At 43.8% G+C, this 26,436-nt stretch overlaps 1 long non-coding RNA gene across 1 annotated transcript; it reads left to right on the forward strand.

The window, feature by feature from the left end:
- Positions 1-5,301: 5,301 nt before the first annotated feature.
- LOC115497291 (uncharacterized) lies at positions 5,302-16,493 on the forward strand. The gene is made up of 3 exons (XR_012058291.1): positions 5,302-5,391; positions 13,388-14,301; positions 15,366-16,493. It is a non-coding gene; the product is annotated as an uncharacterized lncRNA (long non-coding RNA).
- Positions 16,494-26,436: the final 9,943 nt, after the last annotated feature.

Here is a 26,436-nt window from a genome sequence, read left to right on the forward strand (position 1 = left end):
CCACTTCTTTTTTATTATCTTAGGATAATATTTTTTATTATCTTAGGAGAAATATCTTTACAATCTATGACCAGATATACCAACTAAATTTTTATATTAATTAGCAAGGCCCCATTTGCAAAAAAAATCAACATATGCAGCTTGCCCATCACTCAGAGCTTCCCCACAGATCTCTTTTTAAAAAATATTCACTTTATAGAAGCACAACAATTTTTAGGTTACAGAAGTGCCCAAACCAGCAAAGGGGTTAAGGAAGTTGTGGTAAAACCAGTGTGTTTCTCGAGTAAAATCAATTCTCCTCACTACAACCACTTGTATTTTTAGGAAGGTGATAAATAGAAAGATGAAGAAGAAGAAACAGAAACCCACTCAGCCCAAAAGTTGTCTGAGAATGTCAGTCCAATAACATGGCTTTGCAGACAAAAACATTTTGATGTGTATCAAAATACTGCAAAGGGGTTACTGCTCTGCCAAAATGCAAGCCAGCCCTGAGAGATGTGGAGCACAGCAAGGAGGGGTCCATTCCTATAAACAAGATGGAGTAGAAAGAAGTTGCATAATTAACCCTCTGCCCTAAGAAACAGTTTTTAATATGCCATCTATTTAAAACTAAACTACTGTCAAAAGCAGCGGTTTTATTTCTCATTTTAATTCTGTTCAAAGCAAATAAAGCCGTGTCTGCGGTGCTGCCCCAGGCAATGACACTAACTGCTCCAAACGTGGGGGTTTGCAGCCTGATTTACAATGTCATGGAATGGCCAACGTTATGTTGCTGTTTGAGGTGTTTCTATCACCTGTTCTATTGCAGTGTGAGGTTTTTCTATCACCTGTTCTATTGCTGTTTGAGTGACCTGGCGAGAAACACCCGGCGTTCATCGGGAGCGGGGAGCAACAGCAACCCAACGCTTTCCTTGAGCCACCTGGATCCTCTTAAGTGCAGGCATAAATCAAAGCAACCTTCACATGACAGAGGCTTGTCCAGGCTGGGACTGGGTCAGACCCAATCCTTCCAGCAAAGTTAAACTGAGCTGTAAAAAGTTGTGGTGTTACGATCTGCTTTGTAGTAACACCCAGAGTCGTTTCACTGCAAAAGTGGAGACGTCACAGTCCAGAAGAGTCAGACTTGTCTTCTTTGTCTTCTGTGCTTTGGACTCATCTGCACCTGCACCCAAATCTGATGGAAAAGCTTGGTCTTGAGCACAGGCTTGGCTTGCACTTCAGATGTCATGTTGGCACTACCAACAGTTCCCCTGCTTTCACCCCACAGACCAGTGGCAAAGGCAAGGACAGAACTTAGGGTTCATCAGTTATTAGCTCATGGACCCCAGTGCTTGCAGGGAGAACAATGTCCCCAGTTAGACAAACTGGAACTTTTCTGGTGAGGCTGAGATGAAGATTTCTGCAGGTGGTAGAACTTTAAAATAGCACCTGTGCACTCAAAGGAAAGTTTTTAGTTCAAGGACCACGTGACAACTACACAATTGTTACTCTTCCTTAATCTATCCTATACAGATGGCAACAAACACTTGTATTACATATATATTTCATTTAGAGTAGTAAATATTTATCCTTCTAGAAGTCCAGACTCAGCAGCACTCGATAATTGAAGTTACTCCTGTGTATACTGGCAGTCTTCACCTACCCTTATGCTACCACATGTTTACTTCAGCTCTGACATGCAAGACCACCCTTCCATATTTACTTTCCATTGTGGCCAGCATGTGAGTGCAGAGTGCCAACCACTATGATCCACGTGGAGCTTGTGACAGGGCTTGTGTTGTGGTGACAGTTATCCTAAAAGGGATATTTTTTGTGGTAGGTGGAAGAATGCTTGGCTTTTTTTGTATTCAAATGGACAGAAATGGGGTTGATCTCATATCTAAACATGGCAAAGCGAAAGGTAGGAGCACCAGGTAAAAGTACTGAAAATAAAGAAGTTTAAGTGCCCATTAACACATTATGTATCTTGACTGTTGGTGGAAAAGGCTAAGAATTATCTGAAAAAAATCCATTAAAAATCTATCTCCTGCTGTGGAATTCTGCTTTATGTTTTACTGGCTCCTATGAAGTTCTTATCACCAGAGTATAAACCATTTCACTTCTGAAACATCATAAAATTGCTGCCATTGAAGCCCTGGTAATTAAAGCCTGTTTAAGACCACAGAGTTTGTAAGCTGCATGAGAAAATTCCTAAAGCTGTTTTTTACAGAGTTCTGATTAGAAACTCTTTCCAGATATGGGCAGATAAAATGTTCTAGAGAAAATCTCAAGGCAATCTTAATTCATGTAACATTGATTTACTGGGGAGCTCGCAGCTTAGAATAGGCTTTGATGGCAATATCTTATCTCCTTGAATCTGATAAACTCTGAGGACAGATGTATTGCTCCAATTAACATAAATATACACTGCAGATAGCAAGGAGGAAAACAGCAAGTCTAAGAAAACAGGTCCTCCTTAATGCCACCTCCAGCACACTGTGCACTGCAGGGCCAGGCTCCATGCTAATTGTAGGACCAACAGGCAAGTTCCAAGGAAATAAATGTATACTGGGAGGCCCCACGACATGTCTGAGCTCTTTCCAGAGGTGATTTTAACATTCTAATTAACATCTGTCACCAGCCTCTTCCCTCATCTCTTCTTGGGGAAGAAAACTCCACTGTGGCCTTGTGTTTGATGAGACATGGGGCAAACTGGAATCATGAGTCTGGATTTCTGAATTTCTGGATTGGAGTGGTCTTGCTGTGTATTTACATGTTAAATGTCCATGCATTTGGAGAAGAAACTGAAGATATCTGTGACTGTACTGTGCGGTGGCTGAGCACAGGGACAGTGCTCAGAGAGGTTCTGGAACCTCCTTCCCTGGGATATCCAAAAGGTGTCTGGACACAGTCCTGAGCAGCATGCTCTGGGGAATCCTGTCTGAGCAGGGGGCTGCACTGGGTGACCCCCAGTGGTCCTTCCACCCTGACCCACGCTGTGGTGAGGCTGCAGAGGTCCAGGCCACCCTCTCAGGCCATCCTGAGAAAACTCTCGCCCTGCTCAGGCACCTCTGGCAGAGCAGGTGTCCCATGGTGTGGGAGTTGTCACTCTTGGTTTTTATATATTGAGTATCCCAAGCACAGGCTATTGGTCTAGGGCTTGGACTTGGGGGGAAAGTGAGGGAAAGAGGAGGCTGGGAACTGCCCTGAGAGCAGAGCAACAATCTGACCAAGGCAAATCAATAAAGGCGAGGCTGTCCAGTCTCTGTGAGCCTCCAGCAAAACAGCTGAAATACCACCTGAAAAACAATTACTGATGTCTTCTCTAACACCAAAACCCTTTAAAAAGTCTTTTTAGAGCAGACAGCAATGGCCAGAAGATGCTTCTTGGAACTATCCTTCAAACCCATGCAAACACAATCAAGCCAGAAGTTGCTCTGTCCAACTCACTTGACAATAATAACTTGAGGATGAAGAGCAAAGCATTTCCAGGTGATGGGTCAAGGGTTGCTTATGCCATGCTGTGCCATGGGGCAGGACACAGACAAGAGGTCTTGCTTCTCGTGTGTCTTTCTATCACCTGACAAAATGGGTGTTTTTTGTGAGGAAATGTGGGAGAAGGGTTGATGAAAAAAACATGGTGATTCCATAAAATTTTTCAGGTGCCTAGCTTGGCACTGGCCTAGTGCCAGTCAAGAGTAGAGGGAGGTTTAGTAAAGCTGGTTGAAACCTGGCGTTTCACTTTGAAGCCAGGGATATTACAGTCTTCTGATTATTTCTTTTTTTCATACCTTACCGGAAAAAGAAGGTTGAAATTTCCTATGAAATTGAAATCCTGAGTGATTTTACCCTGATAGCATCAGAACATCCTCTTTGCAAAGATTTGTTTCAACGTGCCTGCAGTCCTCACAAAGTGACAATGCTTCACGTCTGGGGAATTGTTTAGACTTTTATAAAAACACAAATTCAACAGGACTCTTGTTTTCATCAAAATGATGGTTCTTGGTAAGTTCAACCCTAAAAAACCAGTCTGTTTGCTTTCTAAACATAGCTTCCCTTCACCGAGGAAGCACATTGCTGGAAAATGTCCACAATCCAAGTCCATTTCCAGTTAAGCCTGTGCAGAGAAGCCTTGCAAGCTCTCACTTGTTTGCAGGAGCCTCGCCATGGACATAGCGTGGCAGTTCCAAGTCGTTTAATCTTTTGTCTAAATATAAATAGATGAGTGAATATCAGTAATTTCCTCCGTCCCTCTGGCTGTAGGGGGTTTATCTGTGTGAGGGAAGGCTTTAGGATTAGGGCCAGTCACTGGGGCTCTTTCCAGGCTATCTGCTCAGGAAGGCTCATGAGCTGTTCAGAGATAACACCCTGCTCATTCTTGGCCTGATCAGATCCAAAGGACATCCCACACAAAACCAAACTGATTTAAAGAAACAACAACTCAGCTGCTCCCTGCCTGCTGCTTCTGGGGCAAAATGGGAGTTTTCCCCTGAGGCTGAATTGACTGCAAGGACCTTTTTCCTCCATTTGGCTGTTTGGGCCAACATTCCATGTGTTTAATTCCCTGATTATTTGGGACCTGCAGATGAGTAGAAAGCACCTTTTCCCCAGAGACCTGACTAGTCCAGTATAACTGGAAGTTGTGGGTGATTTCTTCAAGAGAGATCTCCTGAGCCAGTTTACAGGAGTTTTCACTCTTATTGGCCATGGTAACTACCCTTATCTTTTCCCATAAGTTTTATCAGTGTTTTAATTTTCATCAGAAATATCTTCTTTCTCTCTCTCTTGATCTATGGTGGGTCACTCGCCTACCAAATATTCAGCAAGAAGGGGTGAGCATTCACCCTGCTGAACTTGGATCCACATTTCTTCCCAGTCCCAACACTGTCCTCATATGACCCCAGTTGCTTCTTTCCCTGTCCAAGTCCTATAGCTAAAAAAAACAACTCCATCAGAGGGGCTGGCTGACACAACCAGATAAAGACGACACAGATCATAAGGGAAACTTGGAAGGGAAGCCCCAAAGTTTGACTGCACTACACAGGGAGCTAAACTTTACGAAAATAAAATGCACCCCTCCAAAAAAAAGGCTTTTATGGGATCCCATTACCCTATAAGGATTAAAACCTGTGCTTAAGCTTGGCAGTTTTCTAGTTTGGTAATGCCATAATTTAGAAGTTCACTGAGCTACAGCTATTTGCAGTTGTTAGACTGAAGTGTCCTTTCATCTCTGCAATCTCATTCAGTCCCTTAGCATTGTGGGGATGCAGGCAAACCACTATAAATAACTGAGCCTTTGCATGTCAGCTGGTACAAATACCAGCCACTTCAAACAATCTGACCTTTCTTAGGGATTCTGACCCAACTGCAGTGGAAGACAGCTAATATCTTCCAGGATTTTCCATGATTAAGGTATATATATATAAATTTCTGGCTGTTTGTGTGCGCTCCAAATGCTTTCTGGCTTGTTTAATCTGGCTGTGACACTTTGTTCTGTGGTTAAAAAATGAAAGTAATGTCCCAGTTAATGATTTTTGATGAAGCCCATTATTCTCACAGCTATTTTTAAACACCATGAAGGCAAATCAATCTAACACACCTACAAGACTAATATTTTAATAAACTAATAGAGACAGTGGGCTAAAGCCAGGGTATTTTTCCTCTGAATTCTTGTTTTAAAATGAAACCCTGTGAGGTTACCTTGGCATTCCTTTGCACGAAGAAAGCAAAACCTAGAAAATAAATTGCTGTTGCTGTGTCCTGAATTTTATCTTTGGCTTTAAATGGGAAAAATAGAAAATGGCTTCATCTTCATAATTAGCAAAAGCTGATGAAGGATGTTCCTGCAGAAAATATTAAATGATTATGAGATTTCCCCTTCTTCTGCACACCTGTTAAATGGAATCTGATAATGCCTCTCTCTTATTAATATCTTATGAGGAAAGTCAGAGGGGATGCATCCTTGATCAAGAGATATCCATTTTATGGTTACTGCTTTAGTTCATTCTGGTACACAAAGTGAATGATACTCCTGTGAGAAACTGGAGACATTGAGCCCAGGTTCAGCCATTGCAACCAGAAAATAATGAGAAAAGGTAATAAAATATAGAAAAAATATCTAGAGTGTGTCTTGCTTGCTAGCTTTGCTGGAAGTTGCACTGAAATTTCAAGAAGCTTTTTCTATATCTGGCCCCTTCATTTACACTGTAGCTGAGAGTTTTAGCCCAGCTGCCCCATTCAAGGAATCAGAGCAAAAATCAGGTTTTTTCCCAATAGAAGAAACTGAGAAAAAAAATTAGACTGTTCCCAGAGTAAGGCCCTATCCAGCAGGAGCAAGAGTGGCTGTCTCTAGCACACCAGATTTGTTTGCTTCCTTCAGCTACCTTGCAATCCCTCATGAGCATAGTGCCTCTCAACTAGAGACATGCATTGGTTTCAAGACAAAAAAAATTCCAAAATATATTCAGAGAGCAGAAATGTATCTTGGTCTAAAATATGTTTTGGACTTTGGCCATGCCCTATCACAGGGGGTTTGCTCTCCTCTTTATTTTGCCCTTTTTTAGCTGTAGACACCTTTCTTGCTGCTATAGTTAATGGAGCAATGCTGGAGAGCACAAATCCTCATTCTGTAGGATCAATATGTCTGGTCTGAGCCTGCAAGATGGATTTCCTATCATGCCCTTATAGCATCCCTTAAGCTGCCCACAAGTAAGCAAAGCAGTGTGATGGGGAAAGAGTATTTGGTGATTTGCTGTTGCAGAGTGAGGCTGGGGTACATGACATTATTGACACATTATCAAGTGTCTCCAAAAGTGGATTGTCTTCAAAGAAGGGAATGCTGATGTGAAATTTGAAAAGCCTTTGACAAGTGTAAAAATGCAATAGGTTTGAAGGACATCAATGAGGAAAGGTGAGGAAGCACTCAAAGGAAAGGAGATCAGCTGGAATACCTCCCCACCTCCCTGCACTGCTTTCCCTGCTCCCCAGAACTAGCAGACAGACCTGCTCCTTTCCCCATCTTCTAAGGAAAACTCACAGAGAGCCTCGACTCACCCCTGAGCTGAGCAGCCCAGTGCCAGTGTGGACACTTACTTCTTAACCTAACTCTTTCCACCCAAGCTGCACTTTCTCACAGCCTGTGTTGTGTTGAGCAAGTGGCTATGCACTTACTTTTGCTCTCTGCAGTGAAAAAATTCTATTTCCAGGTGCCTTTCTCAGGCATTGAGCTGCAGCTCAAGCAGGAGCTGTGGTAGAGAGCACAGAGCAGCCCCATGACTGGCATTAGCAGTGCTCACCCTATTAAAGGCAGCTGGTTACTGAATGTCAATTAAAATGCTTCAGTGATTTGAGTGGGCGACTTCCCTGCACTGCTCTGAAATGCTACACCCCTCTGTGCCCAGCTAACAGCACTGCTCTCACAGAAGCCCCTAGTAGGTCAATTCATGCAACAGCATTGACAGTGACCTTAAGGAGGGATCACTAAACTATTCTCCTCTCCTGGGATCCGTAACTCTATCTGCTCCCTGCAGGAGAGGATAAGACGAGGCAGGGAGGGAAGGAGCAGCTCTTTGACCACCCAGAAATGACTTTGTTAGCCCTGATTTCTTCTTGGGGCACATCCTAAGGAGAAAAGTGAGAAAAGCCAAACAAAGCAGGCACTGTGGTACCTGCAGGGAGTAAGAGTTTCCCAGAGTGCGAGAGCAGAACCAGAGGGATTTCATTCTTGCTGGAGCGGGCAGCACTCTGCAGACAGGACAGGGGCTGGGTGCAAGGGATGCTCCTCCACAGGGGGACAGCAGGGACCTTGCCCTCCCAGAGCCACTGGTGCCACTCAGGGCTCGGGGGGACACTGCTCCCCTGGCCCCAGCTGCCCGTCAGCTTACAGGAAAGGAGGACTTTTGTCACTTGTCTCATCTCAGGCACACTGCAAAGCTGAGCTGAAAGCCTTTAATGGTCCCTTGACTCCGAGCCTGCAGATACAGAGAGATAGAGAGCATAATAAACTTTCAAAATATGATCTAACTGCATAACACATCAAATGTGTATCTTAACTGTATCCAGTGGAGCTGAGTGGAAAAAAACACGCCGTTTCAAACCAGACCACACACAGCAAGATAGTTCACATGACTAATTTTGATGACTGACTTAATATAAATAATGTACCAAGATTAGTAGATGCACTGTAATATCTTTTCATTACACTCCTTTAATTAACTTTTCATTGAGAATCCAATTGAAAGTGGCTAATAAAATGTTTGCTTTTTGCTCCTTAGATTAAAAGTACAATCTGTCCTTACCAGAAACAGGGAGAAATTGCATGAAATTTGGGGAAATGGCCTGCTTGATGCCATTCAAAATAGTGCCAGTGCTATAGCTCTTAGCAGTGTGGCAAAGGAAGACATAACAGGTGTAGATAAGGAGTGGGAAGAGTACAGTATTATTGTCTCTGCACATTGTAAATTGCTATGGGAACCAAACAGTTTTGTTCTAGATCAGTTTTGCCACCTACACAAAAGGGGAATAAGACACAGATAACCCTACAGCTGAGTTCTGTTCTTCTGATGCCTGGCAATGTTTAAATGAACTCATGAAGGAAGTGTTGAGTAGTGAAAGACAAATGACCTTTTCCATCTGGGAAAGGTCTTAAAATCTTAAAGCTGCAATGCCTATGTTTATCAAAAGAGAAAGAAGGGAAAATGCAGGTGAGGGAGAGAGAAGCCAAATCCCTGCTGTCTGAATTCAAAGAGGATGGCAGGATTTAAAAGAGCTGGTGACCTTCAGGAAATTGATCCTGGTGTTGATGGATCACTATATGTAGGATGCAAACTAATAGGTCATCTGCTGCCTCTTCACATTATAAGAGGTGAGATTTCCTACTCCTCCAAAGACCGAAACTTTAAATGGTTTTGAGTGAAGCAATTTTAAGACTTATTACACCATCTCCAGGGGTTTTCAATCTATTTTGCAAATAAGGCAGGCAGGTAGGGCAGATAAATCCTCCCATCCTGTCATTACTGATGATAAAGCTGACACAGAAGGATGTGACATGACTTGTCCCAAAAAACCTCTCTAAGAGGGACCCTCATTGCTTGTGTGTCAGGTATGTGATTAACAAGCAGCCACTCTTCCCTTTTAACAAGTTTCATCAGCTTTCACAGTGGAACTCTGCAGAACCACAGATTTCACATATTTCTTTAACACTAAGCCATCAGTAAGTCCAGGTTTACTCAAAACACTGCCCAGGGTCTCTTTATAAGTCAATAAAACAGGGAGGACCAATTTGCGACCTTGGGCTGAGATCCAAGTTTTAAAGAAACAGTGAAACTGAGGCAATTTTTTTCACAACTTTTATTTTCATACTTAGTTCTCATATTCTACATTTGACTGTGCCTGAAGGGCTTGCATGGAAGGGAAATTGCAGATTTCCAAAGACTTTTTCTGTTTCAGCCCTAATCCCAAATTTTGACTCTTCTAAGTCTGGCAGCGTGTCCATGCTGCAATTGCAATATTCACATCTTATTTGGATTGGACCTTCCAAGGCACATTAGCACCCAAAATCATGTCTACAAACTCCATCTGTAATGGCTACAGCCCCTCTGTCACACCATGGTGTGGGACAGCAAAATCCTACTACAACAGTGTCAAACCTGGGTAGAGGAAGTCAATAACAGCAAAGAGGAAAAGAAAAAATAAATAATCAAAGGATTACCTGCTGCATGGAAAGCTTCCCAAGGTTCAGCATGAATAGGAAAGCATTCATAATCCCAGGTTTCATTCAGACCATTTCTGGGAACAAAGGCACCTGTATTAAAATCAGTGGTGTTGATTTTGGCAAACCACGATCAAATAGAATAGAAAAAATTAGAAAAAGATGGTACAAATCTGATTGTCCCTGGGCATATAATCTTGGTGCTTCACACATTCTCTCTACCCTTCCCAAATACATTTTGGCATGACCCAGTACCTTTTGTTTTGCACCACATCTCCTTTGATTGACTGAAATGTCTTTAAGATGGCAACAGGGTGAGTACTAAAGTGAGAGAGAGCACTCTAGCTGGAGCAAGCAGGCTTCACAGGGGCAGCCTTCCTACCTGCTAAGTCTCACCACAGTCTCCTGCCCCCTGGATCCTTCTGGAACCCACTCTGGGAAAAACTCAGTCATATGCTTTGTTAATTTTAAACTAAAAACCAACGAGAAGACAACCAGAGTTAATAGCACTCATTTAAATTAAGTTCTCCTGTATATGGGACAAGCCCTTGGCTGGGTTTCTCTCTGCTGGAAGTGCACAGAGCTCTGAGCTCTCTGTCCATGGGCTGCTTCACAGCAGCTGAGCACCTTCCCCAGCACCTCTTTCAAAAGGCAGCAAGAAAAGAAAGATGGGAAACAGAATAAATACTGGAATCATTCCATGAAATGTTATTAAGATAAGAATAGCTAGAGATAATGATAGCTAGTAAGGAGAAATGGGGGATTGGCACAGGAACCTTCCACAGCAAGGCTGGAACAACTGGAGACCATTCCTGGAAATCAAACTGTAGCACCTTCACATGTCCCCAGGGCATTTTACCAGCAGAAAAAAAAATCTTGCCAGCTCCAAGTGCTGAACTGTAGCACAGAGTGAAAAACAGCATCTTTTGGGCTGTTTGGGACCAAAAAAGTGAGAAACAACATGGCCATGGGAGGAATTTCTGGTAGGCAGGGTGTAAATAGCCAGGTTGGCTCGTGGCCAGGACGTGGAGGTCAAAAGTGCCATCAGACCTTCAGTGACTGGGAGCACTCAGGGTTTATGTCTGAGCCAGAAGATGGATAACAATGCTAACAAGGAAACATCAGAGGTGAGTGTGATCATAAACAGGGAGGATATGCAAGATATCTTCCAGATAGAGGGGGGAAAATGGAGCTCTAGGCACTGTCCAAAACAAACAGGAGTCACCATGAGTGGATGGGGGTCATTCCAGGCTACTCTGTGCATGACATCAGAGCCAGTGTTGCACTCCACATGGCTTTACAAAGTTTGGCTTTAACACTTGAATGTCAGTGGCAGAACAGAAAAACGCTGCACCTACAAAGAAAGCCAAGAAGGAAACTCAAGGAGATAGAAGTAAAGAGTCCAATTTCACCTGAGGGAACAATTAAGAATCATTTATTGAGGATGAACTAATGGATCTTTATTTTTAGAGGAGAGCGTTGGGGAATTTTAAGAGTTTCCCGCTCTTAGCTTGTATTTAAATAATAAATAACTATCTGAGTTCTGGGGAATGTTCAAGACACCAGTTCATGCAGTTGCAGGCAGGCCACAAGAAATAGTTTTCAAAATCAAAATAGTAATCAGCCTTCCTGGAGCCAATTCAGATGTTCTGACATCTCTTCAGGAAACAATCAGGTAAATAATTTCACCTATTGTTGTTAATGGGGTCTGTCCAGTTAAGTTAGGGGACATTCCTGCAGTTACAGCATTGATCTGTAATGCATCATTCAGCAAGAAAGTCTGTAAAAAATACATCCTGCAAAAGTAATCCTGATGGATTTTCAGCCATCGACAGACTGAAAAAGCCTGGCTATAAATGCACCTGTATTGAAGTCTCTCTGTGGCTGAAAGAAGGGTTGAAAATCAAATTTCATGCCTTTCATCTGCCTGAAACTACTAAGTAAAATGCAGACCCACAAAGCTAGCCCTAATTATTTACTTTGAAAACAACATGCACTTTGTATTGAGCACAGCCTTTAACTCAGCCTGTGAGCTATTTCTGGGGACTGTGTCTTTGGCTCTGCACTCCACACACAGACAGCAGCAAAAGGTCAGTCATGAGTTAACATCAGAGCTGGAAGGCAGTGAAGAGCCCTGCTAATCAGACTTGCTCCTGACCACTGACTGCTCAAAGGGCAGAGTGGGGCTAGATGCTAATGCATTTGACCCTTCAAAAGCTTGGTAGCCAATTATCTTCCTAAAGGCTGTGATGAGCTGGACTCATTTACTCTGCATCCCCGAACTCCTCTGTGGTGTTTAACAAGCAGCAGGACCACCGACAGCTGCCCAACAGGGCCCTGTGCACACTCAGCACTCAGGCCATGTACCTGGCCCCTGGAGAGAAAAACAGATATAAAAAGCACAGCTTGGGGTGACTTCCACAGAAAAAGCATTGTCATTTGCCATATATGCTTCCAGTCAGTTCCATCATTTTCCAAAGTTATCCTTGAATTTTCAGGAACGGGTCCAGGACATCAATTCACTTTGCAGCATGAAAGGCAGGCCTTATGTTCTCTTCCAGAGCATCAAAGTCATAAACACCTGGAAAACTCATGGTGATCCTTGTTATCTTATTTGGAAAGGTGCTTACTGAAATGCCAGACCTGGTCTGAAGGTGCTCACACCTTTGTTTGACACGTCCAGCTCATGTTTCTGTCTGCCTCACCACAACATTCTTGGCCAGTACTGGAGTCCATCACCACAGAACACTCCATTCCCATCCGTAACTCACAAATTGGCAGAGTGACTGATTTTCTTTTCAGATATCAAAGCAAGTTTTCCAGGGCTCACAAAGGCAAATCTAGGTAGATAAATGCAGAGACACACTATCAGAGACTGCTTCTATCCCCCAGTGTCCTTCAATCAATGCCACCCTTGAAGATCAGCAGGGCTGATAGCACAGCAACCAAACCGTGCAGTGTGAACACCCTTTATCTGAGAAATAACTGCACATACTTAGTCAGCTACTTGTGAAGGGCATTTATTGGGCTGGTACCAAATCACTGAAACACTTAGCATATTCTTAAGTCACATATGTCCCACAAGTGAAGTGTGTCCTTGGCAGGAAGCTGAATCTGAACAGACTTAAACACTTGCTTAAGTATAAGCACATACGTAAGTGTCTCACTGAATTGTGGCTGTGTTGACATTTGTATTACTAGCCCAGGTGTCAAGCAGAATCATTTATTAGTTCCTCCTCTCTCCCCATTTACCTTTTCTTTTGCACTGGTGCCTTCATAGAGAGAAGTTGTTCTTCATACCAAGTAGGCAAAACTAATCAGTTTATTTTAATAAAGAGAGAGATTAGGTGAGAAGGACAATGGTGAGTGTGAAACTGGAGAGAGATGTCAATGTGCTATTTTCAAAGCCCCTAATTTTTTTTTTCAAGTGTTGTATTTTAGCACTTGGCACCAGTGATTAAGCAAAAATAAGACATTGGGTTCAGCAGCTTTGAGTTAGAATTTTTGTTTAAAATTTCCAGTAAGTTAAACTTAATGGAAAGTCAGGGATATTTATTTCATGTATTAAAAGGAAAGTTTCCCCTTTTAAGCTGAAAAGACAGAGATGGGGAATGTTACTTTTTTTTTTTTTCTTGATATATACCAGTGATGCTGTTGTACTCTCAAAACTTCATATGCTTTTTATTCCTCTTGGTTGAGCTGCCACAACCCACCAAATGATACTTCAGCCTGGTGTCAGTTTGAGAGCTCCAGCTCAGGCTCAGCCACAATTCATCAGGATCAGATGGCAGCCAGCCCCAACTGCACCTCCTGAGCCTGGACACTGCTCACCCATCATGGAGCAAAAACAATCATGTGAAGCTGCCCACCTGCTCCAGGGCCACTCTGTCAAATATGATACTTCAGTGGGGGACACCTCCCTGTCATTCTGATTTTTTGGATGTTGACACAGTGCTTTGAGTGAACATCTGTTGCTGCTACTCCGCTGTGGTCTCATTCAGACTCTCCAGAAGCAAAGATGAAAACATGTTTTGGTGGCTCCCTGCTGCCTGCTCCACCTGAGAAGCCTTCTGCCTTTCCTCTGGGCTGCTGAACAGCTGTGCCCAAATGACACCACATGCCCTCCTCTCTCTGAAACATCACTTTAATTCCCAGCTCCTCGCTCTCTGAATCCCCACCACTAGTGGCATTCCTCTGGATTTCTAGCTGTGCAGATGGCCATTTTCCCATCCCTTCATATAAATATCCCAGAACCAAGGGGAGATCACACCATTTCCTTTGCAGCTTATGAAAATGGTGAAGAAACAAGCAAATTAACTCATTAATCTGGCTGTAAATCACAGAGAGAAGCTCCAAGGTTGGGTGTTCCACTGGACAGGAGTGTGCTGAGATACTCAGACTGAATAAGGGTACTTGAAGCAGTGAGTTGCAGCCTTCTGTCCTCCCTGCTGTGGCTCTGTGCAAACCCCTTAGAGCCATGAACACTGTTTCACTTTAGCATTTTCTCATTATTCTGGTTTTGAGGTTTTCAGTGGATTTTGTACTCTTCCTATCTTGTTCCAGTTCTGCAAGCAAGAAAATTTTCCCTTTCTAAACAGCTTCAGTGGACCTGGGTGAGTTGAAAAGAAAAGGAAGGTTCCCCCACTGTGTGAGAATACTGTAAAAGAGAGGTGGGCAGGGTCAGGAAGGAGAGTTAGGCTGGGAAATGTAGAAAGGACAGTAATTTGTGTTCCTGCTCACAGTTAACCTGTGGGAAGTTGCCAGGGTCAGTTCTCACTCTGGATCTCAGCCTTTTTGGACTGCAGAAGTGAAAACTCCAACCAAAACAGCAGTCCTCTTGGGTTTCACACTTAGATATGGTATCAGCCCCTCTTTTCCAGAGATGACAGCAATTAGAGGACTATGGCTGATTCTTTCTCCCAACAGCCTCCTGCTTTAATGTCTCTGCAGCTGAGATGCAGCTGTCCCTCTGGACTGGTGACACTTGGGCTCAGGCACAAAGCTTACACACACTGTCACTCTAAATAGTGACAGCAATACAATCACAGCTACCTGCAGGATAGATATTTCCTCAGTAGGACAGCTTCCAGAGGTTCAAAGCTTTGCATGAGCAGAGCACACGAAGGCTCTGTGTGTTTACTAATCAGTGTTTCCATCTCTATGTGATCATTTGCTAAATTGCCATGAAAGTGGCACCACCAGCACTGAAGATGACACTTCTGTCTGGGTGCTGTAATCACACTGGATGCCTCTGAGCAGACTGCATAGCAAATGGGCACTGGAGATTTTAAATATCTCAGTTTTCATCATCAAACACCAAGAGCTAGTTCCTGTTTCCTTCTCAGTCACCTCTCCTGACGCCATCAGGCTATTGATGCAATGCTGAGTGATATGTGGCAGCATGTTACTCTCAGTGGAGATTAATTATTTCTTTTTTAAGACTCCTACATCCCCCATCCCCTCTGGGTCTCTCAGTTGGTAAAGTAGCATGTCAGAAACTAATGGGAAGGTGTGAGACATGACATGACTTTATGAGAAAATAAAATTAGGGACAAGGGAGAAGGAATTTGGATTTTGACAACAGACTTTGTTTTTCTGTTTGTTTCTTCCCCTTAATAATATGATTCTATTTTTATAACTGAATTAATTGCTGTGATTCATTCTGCAATTACTACAGGAAACGGGAGGGACTGCACCTGTGTTGGACCACGAGGGAGCCCAAAGTGTCTCTGGTTCCTCCCCACACTGACTAATCCCCTTTGTCTGCTGTGCACAAACACCAGTACCTGCCTGAAACCCCTTCAGCCCCCACATTTCCACTCACAGCTGTCTCCAGAGTGTCACAAGGAAAGATGATGGATGGGCAGACTTTTATTTCCATTAGAATGGAGCCAACTGAATATTTCCAACAGCTTTATTAAAAATACTAGTTCTTGCTTCGCTTAATCTTGAAAAATGTGACATGTTCCTGCAGCTGAGTTCGCATTTTGTCTGGGAAATGAATGCCTGAGGTGGAATGATTTTCTGGAGGAGCAGAGCACAGAGCAATTTAGTGTCTTCCCTTCCACAGGCAGAGAGGATCCAGCTTGGGAGAGAGAAGCTGACAGCCCACAGCTGCCACCTCCCCAAGGGGCTGTGCTTTGTTTTGGGTTTTGGGAACCTGACCCCTGAAATCCAGCAGCAAAGGCAGCCGGGCTGATCAAACTGGAGGTCTCCCTGTCCTCTCAGCCCCACTGCTCCCCTCCCCTGGGCTCTGAAGAGCGCTGCCCTCCCTGCTCAGGGTTTCTGTCATCCCTGCTGTTGACACACTGCTCATGACCCAGAGCTGGCATCACTCACAGAAGACTTTTGGAGGACAGCACTGAAGTGTTTGGGTTCAATGGGACGGGGTGGCAAGGAGGGAAACAAATTAGAGGCACAGGAGGGTGTCAGGTTCGGGTGAATAAATTCTTCATCATCACAGTGCCTGCACAACCAAAACTCCGTCAAATAGAGACTGTCCAAGGTTTTTTTCTTCTCTTGCATTGCTTTTCCTATTTCCCTCTTGCTTTCTCAGAAATAGAACATGACATTTATTTTTATGGACAGCAGGATCTTATGGCTATTCCCCTGTGATGGAGTAATCTGAACACAATTATGTTCTGTTGACAAAAAGTGATAAAAGTGTATTGTGTCAACACTCTGAACTAACAGATTTGTCATCTGCTCTACTCCCAAATAATAGAAGCAGAATTATAAAATGCTCTGACAGACTCTACCTTTTTCTGTGGTTAAATAAACGCCAGCTCTGTGCTTCGTTACTATACTCACAGTTCTCTCTCTTCCAGAAAAATCTGCCTGGCTGTGCTTTAAATTCAAGAGCAAATTTTGCTTTGATGGACTTCTTTTGGCAGCTTATAGCTCATATGCTCTGAAGTAATTTGACCTAAGTTCTCCATTTCATTTCAGTCTTACTACTCCCATTTCTTTCTATGGCTTTGAAAAATCCAAGCTTTTTTTATGACCTTTGTTTTCCTATGCAAATTTGCTTCTAGAAAATGTACTTTACAATAGTACCTGCATTATATCCTCCCTACATCTGATTTCTTCTTGAGTTCATGGACAGAAATCTACCTGGACTTATTTTCCTGAGACAGGAACCCACAGCTCACCCAACATGTATGGCCAGCCCTAAACACATGCAAATTTTCAGTGGAAAAATGTGCACATCTCATAACATAAAGCACCATTCCCTGCTAGTTTTGAAGACAAGTCTGCACTTCCAACTCTTGGTTAGTTGGAGGACAATTACTGCTTAAAAGTTAAAAGAATAATGATATCATTCAAGATAAGTAGAAAAAGCTTTTTCACGGCCAGAAAAAAAGAAGCAATTTCCAAAATTTCTGTAAAACATTTTGTTTTCCAGCTGTGGCTCTCTCACTGTTAAACACCATTGAATGGAATTTCCATCCAAAAGGGCATGTACAATGTATATTAAGTTTTTCCAAAATTAGGAAACAGTAGCCACCAGGTGCAAGTGAGTCAAGCATGACAGCATTTAGGTGCCTGAATAATACCTGTCTAAAAAGACCATGAGCACTGACCCCCTCATCAGAGCAAGAGAGCTGATAGTGCCCTGAGGATGCTCTTAGCTCACACAAACGGTTCCTCCTAAGCTCATTCCCCCAGCTTTCAGGTTAAGCACTCTGTCAGTCTGTAACTCCCAAAAATCAGCTCGTTTAGTACCACAAACCCCAGAGCAATTGGAATTCTCCTCTGATGTGAGGTGCATTCTGACTCTCCCTTCTTCCAGCCTACCCACCAGAGCCTCCTTTGCTCCCCAGCTCCTGCAGAGCCCCAGCACACCCAGCCACCAGGAGCTTGTTCCCGTGCAAGCAGCATTTTTCACTGGCTCTTCCTCTGCTTTGATGCATTTGTTGTTTGAACAGGCGAGTGCAATCGGTTCTGCCAGCAGAGTGAGATGAGCTGAGTGTGTGCACATGAAGAGAGACTGTTTATTCCCCTGATCCAGCTCCTGCCAGTGGGATTTTTACTGTGGGGGTGGAATCAAGGCATTTACATCCTGAAATGAGAATAATTGTCTGGAATAGTGTTTTAGGGTATTTTGGCACCATATTCTGATACCCATAGCAACCTTAACAGAAAATTGAGCTGGACATTGCAATGGAAACATAACGCCATCTACAACTTAATTCACAACCCAAATTTCCCAGAAGAAGCCACAGCTCATTACCACACCTACAGAACTGCTCTTGAAAGAGAGCACAGATCTGACTCTTGTTCTTTCTCCTCCTCTCTCACTGACTTGGTTCTCAGCAAAAGGATGCTGCTGTGAGAAAACAGCAAAGGGAAAAAAAAGGTGTTAAAATTCTTTTCAGAATTGACTTAAAGCAGTAAAGATATTGAGTAATGAAAAAGGTTGGATAAAATGAAGAAATATCACTGCAAACCAGATTTTTCCTTACCCACCCGGTTAATGATGTCACTTAAGGCTTATCTATGTCTATGACACTTAAAGCTTATCAAATCAGTCTCATTTAATAAATGAGTATTTACCTTGTTTAATCAATAACTGTCTTTTTATCCTAATGTTCGATACAAGATGCAGATACTTAATGTGATTTATTTTACTGAAACCATTTGGTCCTAACTATAATAATTTTTTGCAGTTACCTTCAAGATTAATTTTTGGTACAATTTTTTGGTCAAGACTTTAACACTAATCCAAAGTATTTTAGAATCCAACACACTGGCTTGTAGAACTTGAGTTTTGCACTGGAGTAAACGAGGCCATTATTCACATGCTTAAAATTGGGCATATGCTCAAGTGCTTTGCCTTTGGGATAAAGAGCCCATTTGGGACTCTTCAGTACTTAGCTCTGATAAAATCCATCAGTCTTGCTTACATGATTAAAACAAAAGCATCTTTCTCAGAACTTCCAACAGATGTTTTCATAAATTTTAACATACTTCTTTTCCCTGTCTTGTTCATTTCCAGTACAAGTATTCCCTTAAAAGCTGCATGAGGAAATCTGTAAACTTAATGGAGGAAATTTATTTGGATACAAAGACATCTAAGGAAGCAGAACAGCACTTGCAATGATCTCTGGCCAAACTCTGCACCCGTTAACTTTCTTTATGCCTTTCCTCACTGCCAGATGTGTCTGTGCAAATGAGATTTTCCAAAGTAACTATTGTCGTATCTGAATCCCACAAAATTCTTTCTGATAAACTCTGAGCAGGGTTTTTAACAAACCAAGTGAGTGTGTAAACTGCTTGCTCCATATGTCTGAAGTATATTCTTTCCTCCGCCCGCCCCATTTCGTTCTGTTGACAACATGCATTTTGTCAAACCTCTGACTGCAAATCATTCACTCAATGAAACCGAAAGACATTTCAGCACATTTTTATCAACAGAATGTAATTTTGTGCAAATCATGCTGTCAACAGGAAGGAATGCCAAAAGAAAAGTGAAAGAACCCAAACCCATTTTGTCCACAAAAAATAAATTACAGTTTTCTTTTATTTTGTTGACAAAATGGAAACAGCAAAATTTCCCCATGTGGGGACAAGATTGAGATTGAGCTCTTAATTTAGGAGACCAAATGGTAATTGATAGAAAAATACCAACACTATGAAGGACAGCTGAGATGCTAAGTCAGAAGAAAATTCTTCCAGCACTGGACACTTCTCACTCTTTTTGTTGCATCAGCAAAATGCCACCTGAGATATTTAATCCATTGCAGCAAAATACTCAGTGATGGGCTCGAATTCAAGGAGGCAGACTGAGCTTAAGAAAAACACAGATGCTGTTCCATGTTGCAGCTGATGCATGGCTTGGGGTGCTCTGCAGGTGCGTGTCCAACGCTGTGTGGTCACCAGGGCTCCTCACACTTTGTGCCACAGCTGCAGCCACCTTCTATTTTTCACCATTGTGATGCTTGCCTCCCTTCTGTTGCTTTGAGTTTTGCTGCTGTTATTACAAAACTTGCTCTTTCAGCAATTGTCTCTGCCTCTCGGGTCCCAGACTGCCTGGCAGGCTGATGGCTGGCACCCCGTGGCACAGCCTGGTGGGCACTAAAGCTCTGCAGGACAAAGCAAAGTCTGGTCTCACTGCCTTGCAATTGCTCTCCATCACAGCACTGGAACCACTTTCTACCTCCCAACAACTAAAGGGCCTTTTTTGCTTGTCCACACTGGATTCCTGCCTGGACCTCTGTTAATGCCCAGCAAAACCCAGTTAGGCAAAATGCCTGGCTTCTCTAAAGATGGAGTGAAAATTGGCACCTGGGAGAAGGAGGTTACAGGAGGACATTAAAACATTTGTTTTCCTACACCTACTTAGGTTTAATTCAAGGTGTGCTCAGCTGATTATGGTTATAATGTTATTTTTTATATAGACAGCTCTTCAATTCTCTTTAATGCTTTGATACTATTTTTCTATGGGCTAGAGTTATTGCTTAATATGGTAAAAAACCACAATAACCTTCCTGGGGTTTTTGGAGAATTTCACTGTGTTTTCAGATCACCTTATCCCTTCCAGTTCTTCAGTGAATTGTTCAAATAAGGCCTTGGAGAACTGACAGTCCCAAAAAGTTTGTATGGGGCTGGAGGAGCAGAGACGCTGGCTGTTATCCAGCATTTTAGAAATCAGAATGAGGATTACCACATGCCATTTTGGTACACACTGTGGGGGAGCACAGATCATTTTCTCCATCAGTCCCCAGTCTTTACTGGGGAAAACGATGCTCCGGCCAAATTCCCCAAGTCCTGCTCATCCACTGGAGAGGGATGAGGGAGAGAAGGTACGTATTGTGAGGCATTAAAAATGGAACTGCTTTGAGCCACGGGCCAACGCACTGACACCGAAAGCTGGCAGCAAATATGTCAGAGGGATCACGAAGTTGGCATGAGAGGGTTTCAGCTAATACAAGAGATTATTTTCAGGGCCTCACTGCGTGCCAAGCACAACACAAAGCTGGCCTCAGAGAGAGCACTTCTGCTGGAGCCCTGGAGGGTGGCAGCGGAGCGGAGCGGGCGCTCGGGGAGAAACCTGGCCCAGGTTTTTATCTGGGACAGCACCGGGGCTCAGCAGGGAACAGCTACTTTTTGGCTGTGTGTCACTGCTCTGTGTCCAAGGCAGTGTCTATTTGCAGAGGTCTGCCTAAAGTGCCTCTGGGATGGGTCACTTTTCTGAGTTTTCTTCCTGCCTTCACATGGCATTAGGAGAGGGACCTGGTGCATCCCTTCATCCGCACCAGGCTGCTCAAGTGGATTTCAGATTTGAAAGCCATAATTTTTATCAACATCAAGGACCTCCTCCTGTTTAATCCTTACCTGCCTTTCTACCCAAAGTAGCCCCACAGGCAAGAAAGCATTCATTAAAGTCATAGTGTCACTTTAAAGGTGATAGATAGCTTCAGTGGGAAGAAGTATCCTGAGGAATGAAAAATTAATTTCATGCCGTTTTTCTGTGCACTTCTCACGATATCTTCTTGACATTTTGGTTGTGCTGACAGTGCTGCATATCAGAGGTAGGGTTCTTATCTGTGAGGAAAAGATATTCACTTGGTCTGGATGGACAGAAATTTTCCTTCTTTTAAAAGCTGTTATGCCAAACCTTTCTGGTATGAAATGGCCTCACCCTGATCAGTTCTGCTGGTGTGTGGTACAGGGTTTTTGCATAAGCATGGAGAATAGAGAGAGGCTGAAAATTGTGCACCCTCCTTCCCCCAAGACTTTGTACTGTGGCCTTCAGAATCAAGCTCTTGCAATTAACCTGTTTTTTCTTTGTATGTTGGCTTCACCTTGCATAAATCCACATTGGACACATTGTCCCAGCTATGTTCAACCAACCACACCTTTCCAATAGAACTTTGAACAAAAGAGAGGAAATGAAGACCTGGGAATTTCCATGTTTTCATGGCTGATTTCTTGTTTGCATGTTACACAATTAACTCCCAAGGAAAGATGAAAATCTCACATCAATGTGAAATGAGAGTACTCAGCTGCAGACACCTGGAAATCAAATCAGTAATTACTAACACAGAGGTAGATTGTAAATTCCCTGCTGGAATTCACCCACATCTTCATTCAACAGCAACAATAAAGTGATGGCAGTGGTGATCAGAATCAAATATTTAGATCGCAACCTGTTGCTTGCTTATTATTCTGCCAAATGCAGCCCATCAGCATGTTTAATTCAGAGTGAAAAATAAAGCAGAGAACAGGAAAAAAAACAGGGAGAGGATTTGAGTGGTTACTCCATGGCTCAGCAGCAGCTGCTGCAAAAGCTTTGTGCATATTGGAGGGAGCCAGAGCAGCACCTGCACTGGTTCCCCCTTCGTCTCAGGGGACTGGAGGCTGAAGATGGGTGGTGGAGAACAAGCTGCCTGCTCAGTCAGTCTCCTGACCTCTCCACCCAGGCAGCTTGCTGAGGATCACCCTGATCCACCTACTGTCCATGGAGTCAAGGGGGTGTTTGCAAGACTCCTGGGATAAACCTGGGCATGGGATAAACACACACAGCTGACCTGCACCAAAAGTTTTGAGTTCAAAAGGAGTGACAGAGCTGTGGAGAGGTGTGCAGGAGTACCCTGAGGGTCACCTGGTGAACACTGGCTCCTACCCCTTCTGCCAAAAATGGTGATTTGTTTAGAAATGCTGAGCTCCTGCCAATAGAAACCTGGAAACCTGTTAATTTGTTTTAAAATGGCAAAAGCCAGCTCATGACAATTTCTCACAGAAGGACAGAGCAGTTCAGATTGAAGGGACATCAGGAGATTTCTGGACCAGCCTCCTGCTCAGGGCTGGAAAAACACTGAATTCCAAGGATTTGTCCAGCCCAACACTCCAAACGCAGGCTCTCCATGAAACTTCTGATATGGACAGGTCTTAAGGTGAATCATTATCTTTTTTATTTTGGTAACTTTTTTGTTAGTTGGAACCTTCCCTCTTTCAATTTTTCACCGTTATCTCTCATGCTCCCCCACTAACCTCTCTCTCACTTAGGGCTGATTTTCTTGCATATATGTTATGTGATAGAAGCTTTCAGTAAAGAGAGTCACTCAATATGCCTCAGTAATTCTGAGTGCATTTCAGAGAAGCAAAAATACAACTTTCAGACCGAGGTATTGGTTATGCAGCCAATTAATTTATAGTGGCATTATGGGGGAGTGTGGTCCCATGAATCCAAGGCAATTCTCCGTGTTCTGCTCTATATCAAGAATTTACAAACCTTTAAATGTCTAACATTTAAAAATATATATAACTGCCAACATGCAAAAGTAGAAAATGTTCACAGGCTTTGATGTTGGCACTTTGCATTGCCATGTTTGGGGTTTTTTTGCCATAATAAAATCAGTTTTGCTAATCACTGTTCTCGATACAGAACTTTCTTCATATGAGCTGCAGTTCAGGGGAAAACAGTCCTTGGTTTAATTCCTGTCCCAAAATACCTGCAACTCAATTCAGAGATGAACTTCATACTTTTTGCTAAAAGGGGAATTCAGTTCCCTCATGCTCACTGGATCTGGACCTGACGTCGCATCAGTCTTAGCAATCTACAAAATTTCAACCCAAAACCCACCTGTACGTTAAATTATTTCTTAAAAAAACAAAGCTGGAGCAGGTATCTGCAAGGCTAGGGAAATCAGCAGAACCTGGCCTCTCTGCTTCTCTGGAACAGCTGGCATTCCAGGAAAGATGCCAGCAAAGGACTCTGGGGTGATCTCTGCCAAGCTGAGTTTTTAATTTGAGTAGTTACACTACTGAATGCAATGTAAATCTTTACGGTTCTAAAAATGAGTAAAGAAAACTAAATTGTACCAAAATCCACAAGATTTAAACGGGGTGCTTTAGCTCCTACTTCCCTTTGCTTGAACACGGTCAAGCCAAGCTGGAGGGCAGCGGAAGCAAATTGAAAACTGAGGTATTTTACCCTAAAGAGTATTAACAGGCACTGATAATGTTCCCACATCATTTGTAGCCAGGATAAAACCCTGGGGCTCTGCTTCCCCAGGTGAGAAGTCCTGAGAAACTGGAGTGAGGGCTTTGGAAAGGGATGGAGCCTTCCAGCTCAGCAGCCACAAGGGGTTATTCCTTAGAACAGAGCCAGTGAAAGAGATTTTGACAACAGTGCTCAAGTTTCTCATCACCTCTGTCCCATGCTTTCCTCAGGGTCCTTTTACTCCATGTTGCTGATCCCTGCCAGTGCCCAGGATGCCTTGTGTGTGTTTGGGGTGTGCTCTGAGCTTTACACCTGCTTTCAGGAGATGGTGCCCACCTTTCCCTGCAGGAAGCACTGCCAGTTCTCCTCCGGAGCCAGCAGGCTCCCAGGCACAGCTATTTTAATGAGCAGGAGTCAGGCTCCCCTCCAATCCAGGCTGTCTCCTCCAGGACTCCTCAAAGGCTCCCACTTTGCATCTGAATTGCATTGGCTTTTAATGCATCCAGCAGATTTACACCTGCTTGTGAAGCCAGCCAAGAACATTTTGAAAGTACCTGGCCTATAATTTTGGCCACTCTTTGCCCACTGTGCATTTCCCTGGTACACAGAATGAACTCATTCACTTCAGCTGTTTGGACACACACCTCTCTTTTCCAAAACTGCCTGGTCTATTTTAGCATAGTTTTCAAGAACATCCCTTAGCACAGAGAGTCATTGAGAGCACAGCACCAGCAGAGCACCTGACACCCAGCTGCATTGCTCCAAAACTGATTTACTGCAAGGGGATTTGTGGGAAAAGGGATTTAACATGCCTACTCTTCCAGCATAAATGACAGTGCAAAGCTGATCTGCTTTCTGGTTTGTTTGACTCACACATTTTATACAGCACGTGTCCCTGCAGGAATTGATTCAAGCACACCAAAAAGTACAGTATGGAAGGAGATGTTGTGGCCTGTTGCCTTCGGCCAGGCTTTGGCTGAGCTCCAGGGGGGACAGTGACACACATTTGATGTGTGATTTCCAGAAGTCATTTGGCTTCCAGAATGGAGTTGCCCAGGTGAAAGGTGGCCTCAGCCCCCTCTCCTCTTCTCTCCCCAGCAGCACAGGACTGCCAGCACACTCAGCTAGGTCAGGAACAATCCTTGTCCCAGGGGCACAGGAGTAATTAATTTGCCTGGACAATGGCATTTTGGAGATGCTGCACTCTGTCTAATTGCCAGGGACTGTAAGAGGTCCCAAGTGCATCTTATCCACTACAAGAGCAATGCTGCACAGGCAAAACCATCTCTGGGCTCTCAGCTGCTGCATTATTACTGTGCAAAAACCTCGTGTGATGGCAAGAGCCCTTAGAAGGCAGCAGTTGGATCAGCCCTCAGATATCAAAGGTTTCTTCTGGCTGCTGTGAGGTGCAAAGCTTTCTGCTGCAGCATCTCTGGGTTAACCTCTGCCTTGCACTAAAGGTGTCAGCTGAAATGTCAAGGCCCTAATGGCGAAAGGGAATTTTTGAGAAAATAATCACTGTGTGTCCAGAAATACTCCAGGCAAATCCTCAGGAAAAACTGAGGATGGAGATGTGAAACTGATTGTTTCTGGAGATGTTCCTCCAGCTCAGCCTGCATTATCATTTTAGAAACTGAAAGAGTCTGGAGAGCACACACCTCGAGCAAAACAGAAATTCAGAAGTGAGGTTAGAAAGGGGGGGATGCAGGTCAGTGTTCCTTTGAGGAGCAGGCAGAAAGGAGCAGGCACTACCTGCTGCAGCTCTTTTGAGACAAGGGCTTGTCTCTCCCACACTGTGTGCCAGTGAGTCTCAAATGGAGGCAAAAAAATCCATCTGTCAAATCTCTTGGAGCACCACTCTCACCTTGTCAGCGCTCCAGCCACCTACGTGTCCCTGTGCAGAAGTCCAAGGGTACAAAACACAATAACCCCCAAAGCAGCAGCAGAGTGGAAACTGCAAGGGACTGCTGAAACTAGCAGGGAATGTCTGCTGCAGGATGGGAAGGATGGAAATATGGGAAAAGGGAACTGCAGTGGCATATGGAGAGCTGTGATAGTGTGGGAAACAGGGCTTAGGAAAGGCTGCTGAAGTAGCAGGGTGCTGGAAGGGTGTGCAGAGGGAGGTGTTTTGGGACAGGCTGCTGAGCAGCAGAGCTGGGGGGCTGTAAGAGATGGGCCATGGCTGGAGCCACAGCAATGAAAGTGTCACCTGAGCCCTTCTGCAGGACCCACAGTCCAGAGCAGCACCTGAGCCCCTCCATCAGTCAGGCTGAACTGTCACATACAGGCCAGTTTCCTGTGAAGGGCTTTGGTGACACTAGGGACATGGTGCAGCCTGAGAGAGCTGTGCAGGTCAAACATCTACCTCAACACGCCCCACTTCTCTGGCAAGCACCCAGAGCTGCCTTAGCTGGGGACCTGTGCTAAGCTCCCCTTGGATGTCTGACATCCCTGGGGACTGTCCCCATCCACCCAGCTCATCCCACTGCTCCTGTGGAGAGCAAGCCACAGGTTTTGAACAAAGGAAGTCCCTGGAGAAGCAGAGGTGTGGGACTGAAATCTTAGATGCAATGTAGAGACATGAAATTAAAAAATAAAGCAAAGTCTGCAGTGCTTTCTCCATTCTTTCTGTCGTTCTCATTTCCTGTTGCTATGCCATTCCCCAGGCAAGTACAAAAGGAACAGCTTCCTCAACCACAAAAATGAGATTATTCAAAGAGCCCCTCTGTCTTTTCATATTTATTGTGATAGGCAGTGTTGGAAGTGTTTGACAACAACTCAATTATTCGCAATGAATAGA

This window comes from Taeniopygia guttata, chromosome 14 (genome assembly GCF_048771995.1).
Source record: "Taeniopygia guttata chromosome 14, bTaeGut7.mat, whole genome shotgun sequence".
NCBI lineage: Eukaryota > Metazoa > Chordata > Aves > Passeriformes > Estrildidae > Taeniopygia > Taeniopygia guttata.